The sequence below is a fragment of the Hemiscyllium ocellatum genome, chromosome 20 (assembly GCF_020745735.1).
Source record: "Hemiscyllium ocellatum isolate sHemOce1 chromosome 20, sHemOce1.pat.X.cur, whole genome shotgun sequence".
In the NCBI taxonomy this organism is placed as follows: Eukaryota; Metazoa; Chordata; class Chondrichthyes; order Orectolobiformes; family Hemiscylliidae; genus Hemiscyllium; species Hemiscyllium ocellatum.
In genome coordinates, this window is record NC_083420.1 from 76,169,281 (window position 1) to 76,182,289 (window position 13,009).

Genomic DNA, 13,009 nt, shown 5'->3' on the forward strand with positions numbered 1-13,009 from the left:
ATCTTCCGCCTAGGAACCCTCCAACCACAACGGATGAACCTAGATTTCGCCAGTTTCCTCATTTCCCCTCCCCCCACCTTGTCTCAGTCAAATCCCTCGCCTTCCTAACCTGCAAACTTCTTCCTGACCTCTCCGCCCCCCACCCCCACCCCCACTCTTGCCTATCACCCTCACCTTGACCTCCTTCCACCTATCGCATTTCCAACCCCCTCTCCCAATCCCTCCTCCCTACATTTTATCTTAGCCTGCTGGACACACTTTCCTCATTCCTGAAGAAGGGCTTAGGCCCGAAACGTCAACTCTCCTGCTCCTTGGATGCTGCCTGACCTGCTGCGCTTTTCCAGCAACACATTTTCAGTGAAAATTATACCACCCTGTTATAGGCCCTTTGACTAAGGGGAACAACTGCTTTCTACTCACCCTGCCTATGGCCTTCATAGATATTCCGATCTCTGTTCTTAGTGAAGCAACCCGAGCTTATCCAGCCTCCCTCTTCACAGCTAAATTGCTACAGCCTAAGCAACATTCTGCTGAACCTCCTTTGCACTCCCTCCAATGCAAACGCATCCTTCCCATGCTGCAGTGACCAGAACTACACACAATAGTCCAACTATGGCCTAAACAAAGTCCAACAGCACTTCCCTGCTCTTATAACCTACATCTTGACTAGTAAAGGCACATATCCTGTACGCCTTCTTAACTACCCTATTAGCCAGTCCTGCCACCTTCAGAGATCTGTTAACAAGCACCTTAAGATCTTTTGATTGCTTTATGCAGCCTGGTGTCCTCCCATTCACGGAGTACTGCCTTGTCTTGCAACTTCTGGCAAAATGTATCACGTCAGGGTTTATCAGGATTAAATTTTATCTGCCGTTGATCTGCCCGTTTGACCAATCTACCTATTTTTGTTTGTAGCCTAAGAATATTTTCCTCACTGCCAACCACCCAGTCAATATTTGTCTCATCACAAACTTACTTAATGTCCCCAAACACTCCCACCCACAACAACACACATTCACCCACATACATGAACACACACACAGGCAGACATACACACACACACACTCAAATACACGTACACACACACACACACACACACACATACTCTTTATTATCATTTACGAATATCACAAACAATAAAAGATCCAAAATTGATCCCACTGGATACCAGTCTCCAATTTCAGCTTTGCCTCGGCTTCCTCTGTCTCAGTCAATTTGCTAATTTATTCTGAATTCCATGTGTTTTTACTTTAGTTGTCAATCTCCTATGTGTGGCTTTGGGACAGTTCAGTGACTCAGTGCTTAGCTCTGCTGCCACACGGCACCAGGGCCCTGTGTTCGATTCCAGACTTGGGTGACTGTCTGTGTGAAGTTTACACATTCTCCCTGTGTCAATGCGGGTGTCCTCTGGGTGCTCGGTTCGTCCCACGTCCAAAGGTGTGCAGGTTAGGTAAATCGGCCATGCTAAATTGCCCATAGAGATAGGTGCATTAGGTAGGGGAATGGGTCTGGGTGGGTTAACCTTTCAAAGGTCAGTGTGGACTTGTTTGCTTGCATGGCCTGTTTCCATACTGTAGGGAATTGAATTTAATCTTGTCAAAGGCTTTGCTAAAATCCATATAAACTACATCAATTGCCCTACTCTCATCCAAAGACCTGATCACTTCCTCAAAGAATTTCACCACATTTTGTCCCTCTGACAAAACCAGGCTAACAAAAAAGAACAAAGAAAATTACAGCACAGGAACAGGCCCTTCAGCCCTCCAAGTCTCTGCTGATCTGGATCCTCGATTAAAACCCGTCACCTGTTTTCCAAGGATATGTATCCCTCTGTCCGCTGGCCATTCATGTAGCTGTCTGGATACATCTTAAACGACGCTATCACGTCCATCTCTACCTTCTCTCTGCATAAAGAACTTTCCACGCATATTTACCCTAACCCTTTCCCATCCCACCTTGAACTTGTAATTAAGTCCCCAACTCTGGGGGAAAAAAAAGCTTCTTGCTATCCACCCTGTCTATACCTCTCATGATTTTGTCGACCCCAGTCAGGATCGCCACCTCAAACTCCATCTTTTTAATGAAAATAATCTTATTCTACTCAACCTCTCTAAATAGCTAGCACCCTCCATACCAGGCAACACCCTGGTGAATCTCCTCTGCATCCTCTCCAAAGTATCCACATCCTTCTGGTAACGTAGCAACCAAAACTGTATGCTGTATTCCAAATGTGGCCAAACCAAAGTCCTATATAACTACAACATGACCTGGCAAATCGTGTACTCAATACCCCGTCCGATGTAGGAAAGCATGCCATATGCCTTCTTGACCACTCTATTGACCTGCATTGCCACCTTCAGGGAAATATGGGGCCTGAACACGCAGATCTCTCTGTATGTCAATTTCCCCAGGGCTTAAGTCCAAAGATGTGCAGATTAGGTGAATTGACCTTGCTAAATTACCCATTGTGTTCGAGAATATGTAAGCAAGGTGCATTAGATAGGGGAAGTCTAGAGTAATTGGTGTAGGGGACTGGGTTGGTGTGGACTTGTTGGGCCAAATAGCCTGTTTCCACACTGTAGGGATTCTAATTTACTGTATAGTTTGCTTGAGAACTGGGTCTTCCAAAATGCATCACCTTGCATTTGCCTAGACTGAACTCCATCTGCCATTTCTCTGCCCAACTCTCCAATCTATCCATATTTTGCTGCATTCTCTGACAGTCCCCTTCGCTAACTGCTACTCCATCACTGGTCACAGTTCTTCATTTTGAGAAAATCCCTTCCACTATTGCTCACAGTCTCCTGTTGTCCAGCCAATTCTCTTTCCATCTAGCTAGTACACCCTGGATCCCATTCAACTTCACTTTCTCTATCAGCCTGCCTTGGGGAGCCTTATCAAACGCCTTATTGAAATCCATGTATATGACATCTACAGCCCTTCTCTCATCAATCAACTTTGTCACTTCCTCAAATAATTCTGTTAAGTTGGTATTATCTCAGAATAGATAAGGAAGATCCAGTAGATGTGGGTACTTGGATTTTCAAAGACCTTTTGACAAAGTCCCACGTAAAATGTTAGTTTGCAACATCAAAGCAAATCGGATCAGGATAATATACTGACTTGAATTGAGAATTCATAGCAAACAGAACGTGCAATGTTTCAAGTGGAAGGTAATGACAATGGATAGTAGAAGGATCAATGGTTGGGTTCCAGTTATTCGCAATAGCTTCGTGAGTGCTTTTTCATTCATGCAATGTATATACTGGGTTCTCTAGACTACTGTCAGATATTTTGTTTATTTATTAATTGGATAATTAATATGACAGGATACTTCATTTCTTTGACTTGCAGTCTGAACTTGAACTGAGTGTTTATGCAGCAATTTAAATTCACCAGTGAAACGCCAACCATTGCAAATATAAATTCTGATGATAATGAAAGAATTCTATAATTCTTGCACCAACCACAGAATGATGAAAGTGTCGGATAACGACAAAAGTAAAATCAGTCTTTCTTCTGCTTTCCATCCCTGGGTCACTGGGATTCTCTCCTTTGCTATGGCCCTTCAGTCTCTGATGGGCCCAACTTGTCATAAAAATATATCTCACTGTCAGTACTGAACAACAGAATGAAAGTGTATGGAACCAAGGGCATTAAAACCCAATCAAAACAATCAAATCCCACCCAACCGGCACAGAAAAATAATTCTGCTTTGGATAACAGAAACAATTGGCAATTACCTCTGTCGGTTCATATCTATAGTAGAAGGGGATGTTATTAAAAATAGACTAGAATGCACGGTATTCAGAGGACAACAGCTGCATTTTTCTTGGTGCAATACTGTGTATCCACATTCTGGAAATAGATGACAATTACATCGATCAAAGGAGGAGGTAACTGTCAACCAGACAGAACAGTTTTTGGCTGAATGAATCAGAACATTGTGAACACTACACATAGTGGTGAGATCCAGGAAAGACAGGGGAAATTAATAACATTTAATCTTCCACAGAATAACCTCTGTGATTATAATAAATAGGTCTGCTGTCACCACAGCCATGAGGTAACGACTGGTGCAGGTTGAGAGGCTGCACTTTCCTTCGGCCAGTATCATAATTCCGAGTAAACAGGTCCTTCTCCTGTTTAAGATACCATTTAAAATTCATGTCTTTGAATAAGTTATTGTCATCTGACATAATATAAACAATAGGTGCAGGAGTAGGCCATTCTGCCCTTCGAGCCAGCACCACCATTCATTATGATCATGGCTGATTATCCTCAATCAGTATCCTGTTCCTGCCTTATCCCCATATCCCTTGATTCCACTATCCTTAAGAGCTCTATCCAACTCTTTCTTGATAGTTTCCAGAGACTTGGCTCACACAGTCTTCTGGGGCAGAGCATTCCACACACCCACCAATCTCTGGGTGAAGACATTTCTCCTCAACTCTCTGTTCTAAATGGACTACCCCTTATTTTTAAACTGTGTCCTCTGGTTCGGGACTCACCCATCAACGGAAACATGCTTCCTGCCTCCAGAGTGTCCAATCCTTTAATAATCTATACGTCTCAATCAGCTCCCCTCTCAGCCTTCTAAACTCAAGGGTATGCAAGCCCAGTCGCTCCAACCTTTTAACATAAGATAGTCCCGCCATTCCAAGAATTGACCTCGTGACTCTACGCTGCATTCCCTCAATAGCCAGAATATCCTTCCTCAAATTTGGAGACCAAAACTGCACACAATATTCCAGGTGCGGTCTCACCAGGGCCCTGTACAGCTGAAAAACCTCTTTGCTTCTATACTCAATTCCTCTTGTTATGAAGGCCAGCAAGCTATTAGCTTTCTTCTCTGCCTGCTGTACCTGCATGCTTGATGGGTCAAAATTGACTTAATTTAATTTGTCATGATAAAAGTGGATACATCAGCATCAGGCCAGGATGAACTGAATGGAAACAGACCAAGTAAAGTATTGCTGAAAATGCATTTGCAGTCAAAACACACACAGATTTTTAAAAAGTATGTGATTTAATATTTATAATGGAGCATGTTGTCCTCTAAATTCTCGAATTTATATTCTCACATGTTTACCTGTATTCAAAATGTTCCATGTTCATCATTAATTCATTTGCTTTCTTGGACAGGTGTGAATCACATTTTGTAAAATATCTATGAAAGCGTTAGCTGTTCTGTTGCGATATAAATGTTACCAGCTGGTGTGATCGTGAAAGAAATGACCGATTTCATTGAATTAAGTGAAATGAAGTGCACGTATGAATGCCAGAAACAACAGTAAGTTTGACAATTGGGAACAATCCTGTGTCACTGCGCAGTCTGAACCTCTGGATTCCTTCTCAAAGTCCTTCTGATTGTCCAACACCGTCTCCTAAACCTATACCCTCTAGTTTTGCACTCCTCTCCCTTTGGAAAAAGACCTTGGCAATTCACCCTATCCATGCCCCTCATGATTTTGTTAACCTCTATAAAGGTCACTCCCTCAGCCTCCAATACTCCTGGAAAAATAGCCTCAGCCTATTCAACTTCCCCCTACAGCTCAAAACTTCCAACCCTGGCAACAACCTCGTATATCTTTCCTGAAACCTTTCAAGTTTAACAACATCTTTCCTACAACAGGGAGACCAGAATTGCGCACAGCATTCCAAAAGGTCCAACCAAAGTCCTGTATAGCTGCAACATGACTTTCTAACTCTCATACTCAACACACCAAATTCCAGTTCTTTGGTTCTTCACCCATGCTCAGTGTTGAAGAAAACTCTCAAGACGCGGACCTTGCAAATTGATTAGTTTATTACATGATAGATCATGGGAGTTCACCATCCTAACTGTGGCTCGGTGTTATTCCGAAGTACATCAGGATACTACAGGATTATAAAGAAAAAGGAGCTGACTGTTAATTACACAGTTTGGCATGCTTACAAGTTGGTACTAAATTAGAGGTTCGTCATTAAGTTCAAAACTAAAGCACTATTATGCATTCTACAAGTGGACAAATGAAATGGTTTTCACCACCTGCTCCAGTTAACACTAAGCAGAGATACGCCTAATTGGCTGAATGACCATGAAGAGGTAATAACTAGAGAAGGAAGGGGGATGAATTGGAAAGTCTATGTCAACTTGACTGGTTTTACAGCCTGTGCTGATCATTCAGCAAAGGGAGGAGACACTATCTTGAGAAGGAAGACAAGGACAACCTTTCACATTACCTCATAGTAAGGAATGCATAGCCAGCAAAGTTCTGGCTGGGGACACAAATGGAACCCTCAGCCGAATCAGGAAAATGGCTTCTGGGCAAATAATGTTAACCTGCCCCAACATATAGATAAACAAATACTTCTACTAGGTGCCCCACAATTTTCTACCCAACTTCCCACAACATCCTGGGTCACATATAATCAGGTACTGGAGGGTTATCTATCTTTGTGTTTTCTAAGACCTCCAGTTCTTCCTCTTCTGTAATGTGAACTGTTTTAAAAATATCAATATTTATTTCCCTGAGTTCTCTAGCCCTCGTTTCTTTTTCCAACAGTAATAATTGATGTAAAATATTCAGTTACCATCTCTCCCACCTCCTGAGGTTCAACACAAAGTCAACTTTGTTGATCTTTAAAGGGTCTTTTTCTCTCTCTCTCTCAAAGTGTTTATAGAATCTTTTTTGGGTTATCTTAAATCTTACTTGCCAATGTTATCTAATTTTCCATTTTTGCCTTTCTGATTTCCTTTTTAAGCATGTTCCTACCTACTTTATACCCTTCAACCAACAGGACCATATGCTTCTGAACTCTCATTATCACACCTTTAAAGACTCCCACTTGTCAGTCATACTTTTAGCTGTAAACGGTCTGCTCTAATCAACTTTTGAAAGTTATTGCATCATTCCCTTAACTTTTACCTTATTCCAATTAAGAGCTTTAACTTTTTTGGAAGATTTATCCTTTTCCATAGCTTTTTAAAACTAACAGCATTACAATCACCAGTTCCAGTCACTTGCACTGCCTTGTTTTGCAAAAGATATTCAAGTTTTGCTCATTCTCTACAGGAACATTTATGTATTGATAAAGAAAGTTTTCTTGAACACATTTAACAAATTCTACACCAACAGCGCCAGAGATCCGGTTTCAATTCCCGCCTCAGGCGTCTGACTGTGTGGAGTTTGCACGTTCTCCCCGTGTCTGCGTGGGTTTCCTCCGGGTGCTCTAGTTTCCTCCCACAGTCCAAAAATGTGCAGGTCAGGTGAATTGGCCATGCTAAATTGCCCATAGTGTTAGGTAAGGGGCAAATGTAAGGGTAGGGGTATGGGTGGGTTTCGCTTTGGCGAGTCGGTGTGGACTTGTTGGGCCGAAGGGCCTGTTTCCACACTGTAAGTAATCTAATCTAATCAAAACTTTAACACGATGACAGTCCCTCAGAAATATCTATTCTAATTGCAGTAGTAATGTATTCCTGAATTAAATATGCTGTTCCCTCTCCTCTCTTACTATCCCTCCTATAACACCTAAAGCCTGAGCTGCCTCTCTTCTCAATTCCTCAGCCAAGCTCCTGTAGTAGCTTTGACATCCCAAACCCACATTCACACACATGTGCTGAGCTTATTAGCCTTACCTGAGAGTTAAATCATTCTCTGACCGCTCATGTCTGTCTTAACTTGCTCTTTTCTGATTCAGAAACATCCTCATATTTCTGTCTATGCACTGTTGCTTAGAAGCTCCCACCTCACCATCTAAAAAGCTGGCAGGATCCGAAACTCGAATGAGCAATTCTCCCCAGTCAGATATTGGTCCCTTTCCAGTTCAGGTGAAACCCATCCTTTTTGAACAGATCTTTTTTGTCCCAGAAGAGATCCCAACGATCCAAGAAACTGAGTCCCTGCACATTGCACCACTTTTCATCCACTGATTTATCAATCCTATCCTTCCCTCAAGCGAAACCCCAAAAACGCAGAAATGCCGTCCACATTTCGGAAATAAGCCCTTCATCAGGAATGTGACTTGTTCACAATAGATTCCAGTATCTGCAGTAATCTGCTGCTACATTTTCCTCTGTATCAGCTTTTATTTCTCCCTGCCTCACAATTATCCATCCCCATTATCTGAGTCTCTTCTCTATCTTTCTGGGCTCCATCTCCACCTATTGCAGGAGTGAGAGCCACTAGCTGCATTTTGTCCGAGCTACTTTCAGTACTGATGAAGGGTCACTGAATCTGAAACGTTACCTTTGTTTTAACTCCACAGAAGCTGCCAAACCTGCCGAGTCTCTCCAGCGATTTCTCTTTTCATCCACATTCACTTGCAGATGACGTTCCCAACGCGGGACCGCACTTCTATTGGCTATAAGCACGGGATTGACAGATTTTCTGACCAATCAGAGCTGGATGAGAGTAAAGGCCCGCCCCGAGGGCCCACGTGGGGCCTCGAGGCCGCGGCCGTTTAACTGACTCTGCGCGAGGTCGCGGACTGAGGTCTCACGCTGGAGAGAAATAAGAGTTTATTTTTAAGTCTTTCCAGTGAAGGTGAGAAAACAGCTATGATACTAATCAGTAAACGGTTAATGTGCGGGTACGCTGAGGAGGAAACTTTTCCTATCCAATTCCCTGTCCAAATGATGTTGGCACTCGGGGTTAACAGGACACCAGATCAGGATCAGATACATCCAAGGATTCTGGTTGAAGTGAGAGGGGCACTGGCCATAACATTACAGTCTCCTCTGGACTGAGAGGAGGTGTCAGGAGATGGAGGGTTATCAACATTATGACCTTGTTCTGTGAAGATTTGTAAGTTAATCCTGGAATTGACAGCCTTGTCAGTTTAACACTGGTGTTGGGAGAGCTTCTGGAAACAAATATTGTGATAAAACTGATAATCACATGGATAAAGGTGGGTTGGTTAAAAATATCAAGGGGAAATTGTGTAAAACTATCTTGCTGAAGTGTTCTGATGACTTAACAGAAAGGGTCAATGAGGGCAATGTTACTGATGTGATTAACATGGATTTCCAGAAGATAACATACAACAAATTGTGTGGAAGATTATAAGTCGTGGTACAAGAGGCACAGGCAACATGGATACGACATTAACTGAGTGATAGGAAAGAGAGAGTCAATGGTCAGTGGATATTTTCCTGGCTGGAGGAAGATTTGGAGTGGAGTTCCAATGGGTCAATATTGGGACCGGCATGTTCCAGTAAGGAGAAAGGATAGCAAGGTAAAGGAACCTTGGATAAAGAGGGAGGTTGTGAATTTACTCACAAATGAAAAAAGCAAATGGAAGGTTTAGGAAGCTAAAATTGGGCAAGGACTGTAAAGAATATAAAGAAAGCAGGAAAGAATTCAAGCAGGGAATTAGTAGAGCAAGAAGGGACCATGAAATTGACAAATAGGTTTAAAGAGAATTCCAAGGCATTCTAGGCATTCATTAAAAAATAAAAACAAGAGGATAATGAGGGAGAAGGTAGGACCATTTGAGAATAAAGGAGGAACTTGTGTTTGGAGGCTTGTGAAATCCTAAATGAATACTTTGTGTCAGTATTGATCTGGAAGAAGGATTTAGAGGATAGTGAGATTAGTGTGCAGCATGCTAATATGCAAGGGCATTTTGAGATCAAGAAAGAAGTGATATTGGGTTTTTTGAAGAGCACTAAGTATGATAAGTCGCAAGGGCTTGATGCTATCTACGCCAGGTTTTTGAGTGAGGCAGGAGAGGAGATTACTGGGACCTTGACCACAACATTTGTATCTTCACTAGCCACTGGAGGTACCGGAAGACTGGCAAGCAGCTAATGTTGTTCCTCTGTCCAAGACTGCAATTAGGGATAATCCAGAAAGTTATAAACTGGTGAGTCCTTCATCAGTCGTTGGGAATCTATTGACAGAATTTTCTGGCATCGGATTTAAGCACATTTGGAAAAGCACTGCCTAATTAGGGGCAGTGAGCATGGCTTTGTGTAGGGCAGGTCATGTCAAACTAACTTGGTTGAATTGTTTGAGGAGGTGATCGATGAGAGTAGAGCGGATGGATATTGTCTCCATGGATTTTAGTAAGGCTTTTGACAAGATCCCTCATGGTAGGCTCATCCAAAAGAGTATAATGCATGGGATCGATGGTAACTTGGCCGCATGGATTCAGAATTGGTTTGCCCATAGAAGGCAGACAGTAGTTGTGGAAGGGTGTTCTTCTGGCTGGAGAACGGTGATTAGTGGTATTCTGCAGGGAATCATACTGGGACCTCTACTGTTTGTAACAGATATAAATGACTTGGATGAAGTTGGAGATGGATGGGTTAGTAAGTTTGAAGATGATGCAAAGATCAGTAGAGTTGTGGATATTGTAGAAGGTTGTGAGAGGATGCAGCGGCATATAGATCAGTTGCAGATATGGGTGGAGAAATGGCAGATGGCGTTTAATCCGTCTAAGTGTAAGGTGCTACTCTTTAGGAGATCAAAGGCTAAGAAAATGTACACAGTTAAGGGCAGAACCCTGAACATATCGATGTACAGCGGGATATTAGTGTTCAAGTTTGTCGCTCCCTGAAAGTGGCCACACATGTAGGTACGGTATTAAGAAGGTGTGTATCATAGTTCCAGTATTGGTCAGGACATTGAGTCCAAGAGTCAGGATGTCATATTGCAGCTTTATATTATGTTGGTTAAGCCATACTTAGAATATTGCATTCGGTTCGAAATTAAAAATCACACAACACCAGGTTATAGTCCAACAGGTTTATTTAGAAGCACTAGCCTTCGCAACGCTTTCGATGGTCGTGGAATATAAGATCGTAAGACACAGAATTTAGAGCAAAAGTTTACAGTGTGATGTAACTGAAATGATATGTTGAAAAAGTCCGATGTCTTATAATCTTATACTCCACAACCACCTGATGAAGGAGCAGCACTCTGAAAGTTAGTGCTTCCAAATAAACGTCTTTGACTATAACCTGGTGTTGTCTGATTTTTAACTTTCTCTTCCATCATTGTATAATTTGCTCTAGAAATAGACTTGCCTTACCTCTGAGAAAGTATGCTTTCTCGCATGACTCATGAACTGCCTTGTCTGGAGACTGTCGCTAAACAGCATGTGAATACAGAGAACAATGTACCATTAATACCCACTCTTGGCAAGGTCTCAACTCTGCTGCATGCAAGTGTAAGTCGGCCATCTAGTGGCGAATTTGTGGTACTGAGTCTAGTTAACCGAGCTGGAAGTTTTTGTTGCAAACGTTTCGTCCCCTGGCTAGGGGACATCATCAGTGCTGCGGAGCCTCCTGTGAAGCGCTTCTTTGATGTTTCTTCCGGTATTTATAGTGGTTTGTTCTTGCCGCTTCCGGGTGTCAGTTTCAGCTGTCCGTTGTAGTGGTTTGTATATGGGGTCGATGTGTCTGTTGATGGAGTTTGTGGATGAAGCATGGCATTCATCCACAAACTCCATCAACAGACACATCAACCTGGACCCCATATTCAAACCACTACAACGGACAGCTGAAACTGACACCCGGAAGCGGCAAGAACAAACCACTATAAATACCGGAAGAAACATCAAAGAAGCGCTTCACAGGAGGCTCCGCAGCACTGATGATGTCCCCTAGCCAGGGGACGAAACGTTTGCAACAAAAACTTCCAGCTCGGCGAACAGAACCACAACAACGGACAACCGAGCTACAAATCTTCACACAAACTTTTGTGTCTAGTTAAGCAAATTGTCGTTGGGCCATTTATAAATCCCCACTGAATTGGAGCTTTTCGACGCAGTCGCGATCCATTTGTTTTATGGACTGGCTGCTACCCATGACATATTATGAGATGTAATAGGCTCGGTCAGTTCCCAAGGTGTGCATCTGAGATTTTCTTCAACAGTGTCCAATGAAGGGAAGCATGCCATACGCCTTCTTGATCACTCGGTCGACCTGTATTGCCACCTTCAGGGCCTGAACACTCTGTACGTCAATTTTCCCAAGGGCATTTCCATTTACCATGTAGTTCGCTCTTGAATTGGATCTTCCAAAATGCATCATCTCACATTTGCCCGGATTGAACTACATCTGTCATTTCTCTGCCCAACTCTTCAATCTGTTTATATTCTGCTGCATTTTCTGATAGTCCCCTTCATCATCTGCTAACCCACCAATCTCCGTGTCATCTGCAAATCAGATCACCTATACATCACTCCAGATCATTGATGTATATAACAAACAACAGTGGTCTCAACACGAATTCCTGTGGAACATCACTGGTCACAGTTCTCCATTTTGAGAAACTCCCTTCACTGCTACTCTCTGTCTCCTGTTGCCCAGCCAGATCTCCATCCATCTAACTAATACACCCTGGAGCTCCAGTAACTTTACTTTCTCCATCAGCCTACCATGGGGAACCTTATCAAATGCCTTACTGAAGTCCATGAGTATGACATCTACAGCCCTTCCCTCATCAATCAACTTTGTCACTTTATTTTTAGAATAGATTAGATTTCTCAAAGAATTGTCTTCAGTTTAAAAAAAAAGCCAAGCATTAAATACCTGTTACTCTGTTTTTCATCAAAGCTTCCAATGGAAGTATTTCAAAATACAAACTATATTGCACCACTGTTACTTTAACTTGAAGTAGTTAAAACTCTCTTTGCTCAAAGTTTTTTGAAAAGGAACGAGCATTTGGAAAGGCCTTGGACATAAAGATGCAGGTTAGATGGAGATCTAAATGAAGACAGAATATACTCAAAGTGAATTTCACTTCTGGTGAGAATCCAGAAGTCACTCAGGAAGGGCACTGTAAAACATCATTTTTTTCTCCCAATGTCTGCACAGTCAGTTGCTCAAAACAGAAGAGAACTTTGAGATGATATTGTAAAATCAGGCAGTCAGTGGAAGCGCTGCTGACATTGATGTGTCTGGAAAATTCTAAACTAAAAGCAGCAAAACCATTAATCAATTTGAAAAGTTTTCAGTCCAGGACATTTTTACATCATCTAGGAGACAGTGAGGACTGCAGATGCTGGAGATCAGAGC

The 13,009-nt window shown here is 42.4% G+C and overlaps 1 pseudogene; it reads left to right on the top strand.

The window, feature by feature from the left end:
* The window catches only part of LOC132825302 (beta-1,3-galactosyl-O-glycosyl-glycoprotein beta-1,6-N-acetylglucosaminyltransferase-like), a 48,018-nt pseudogene extending 39,569 nt beyond the window's left edge, over positions 1-8,449 (top strand).
* The last annotated feature ends 4,560 nt before the right edge of the window (positions 8,450-13,009 follow it).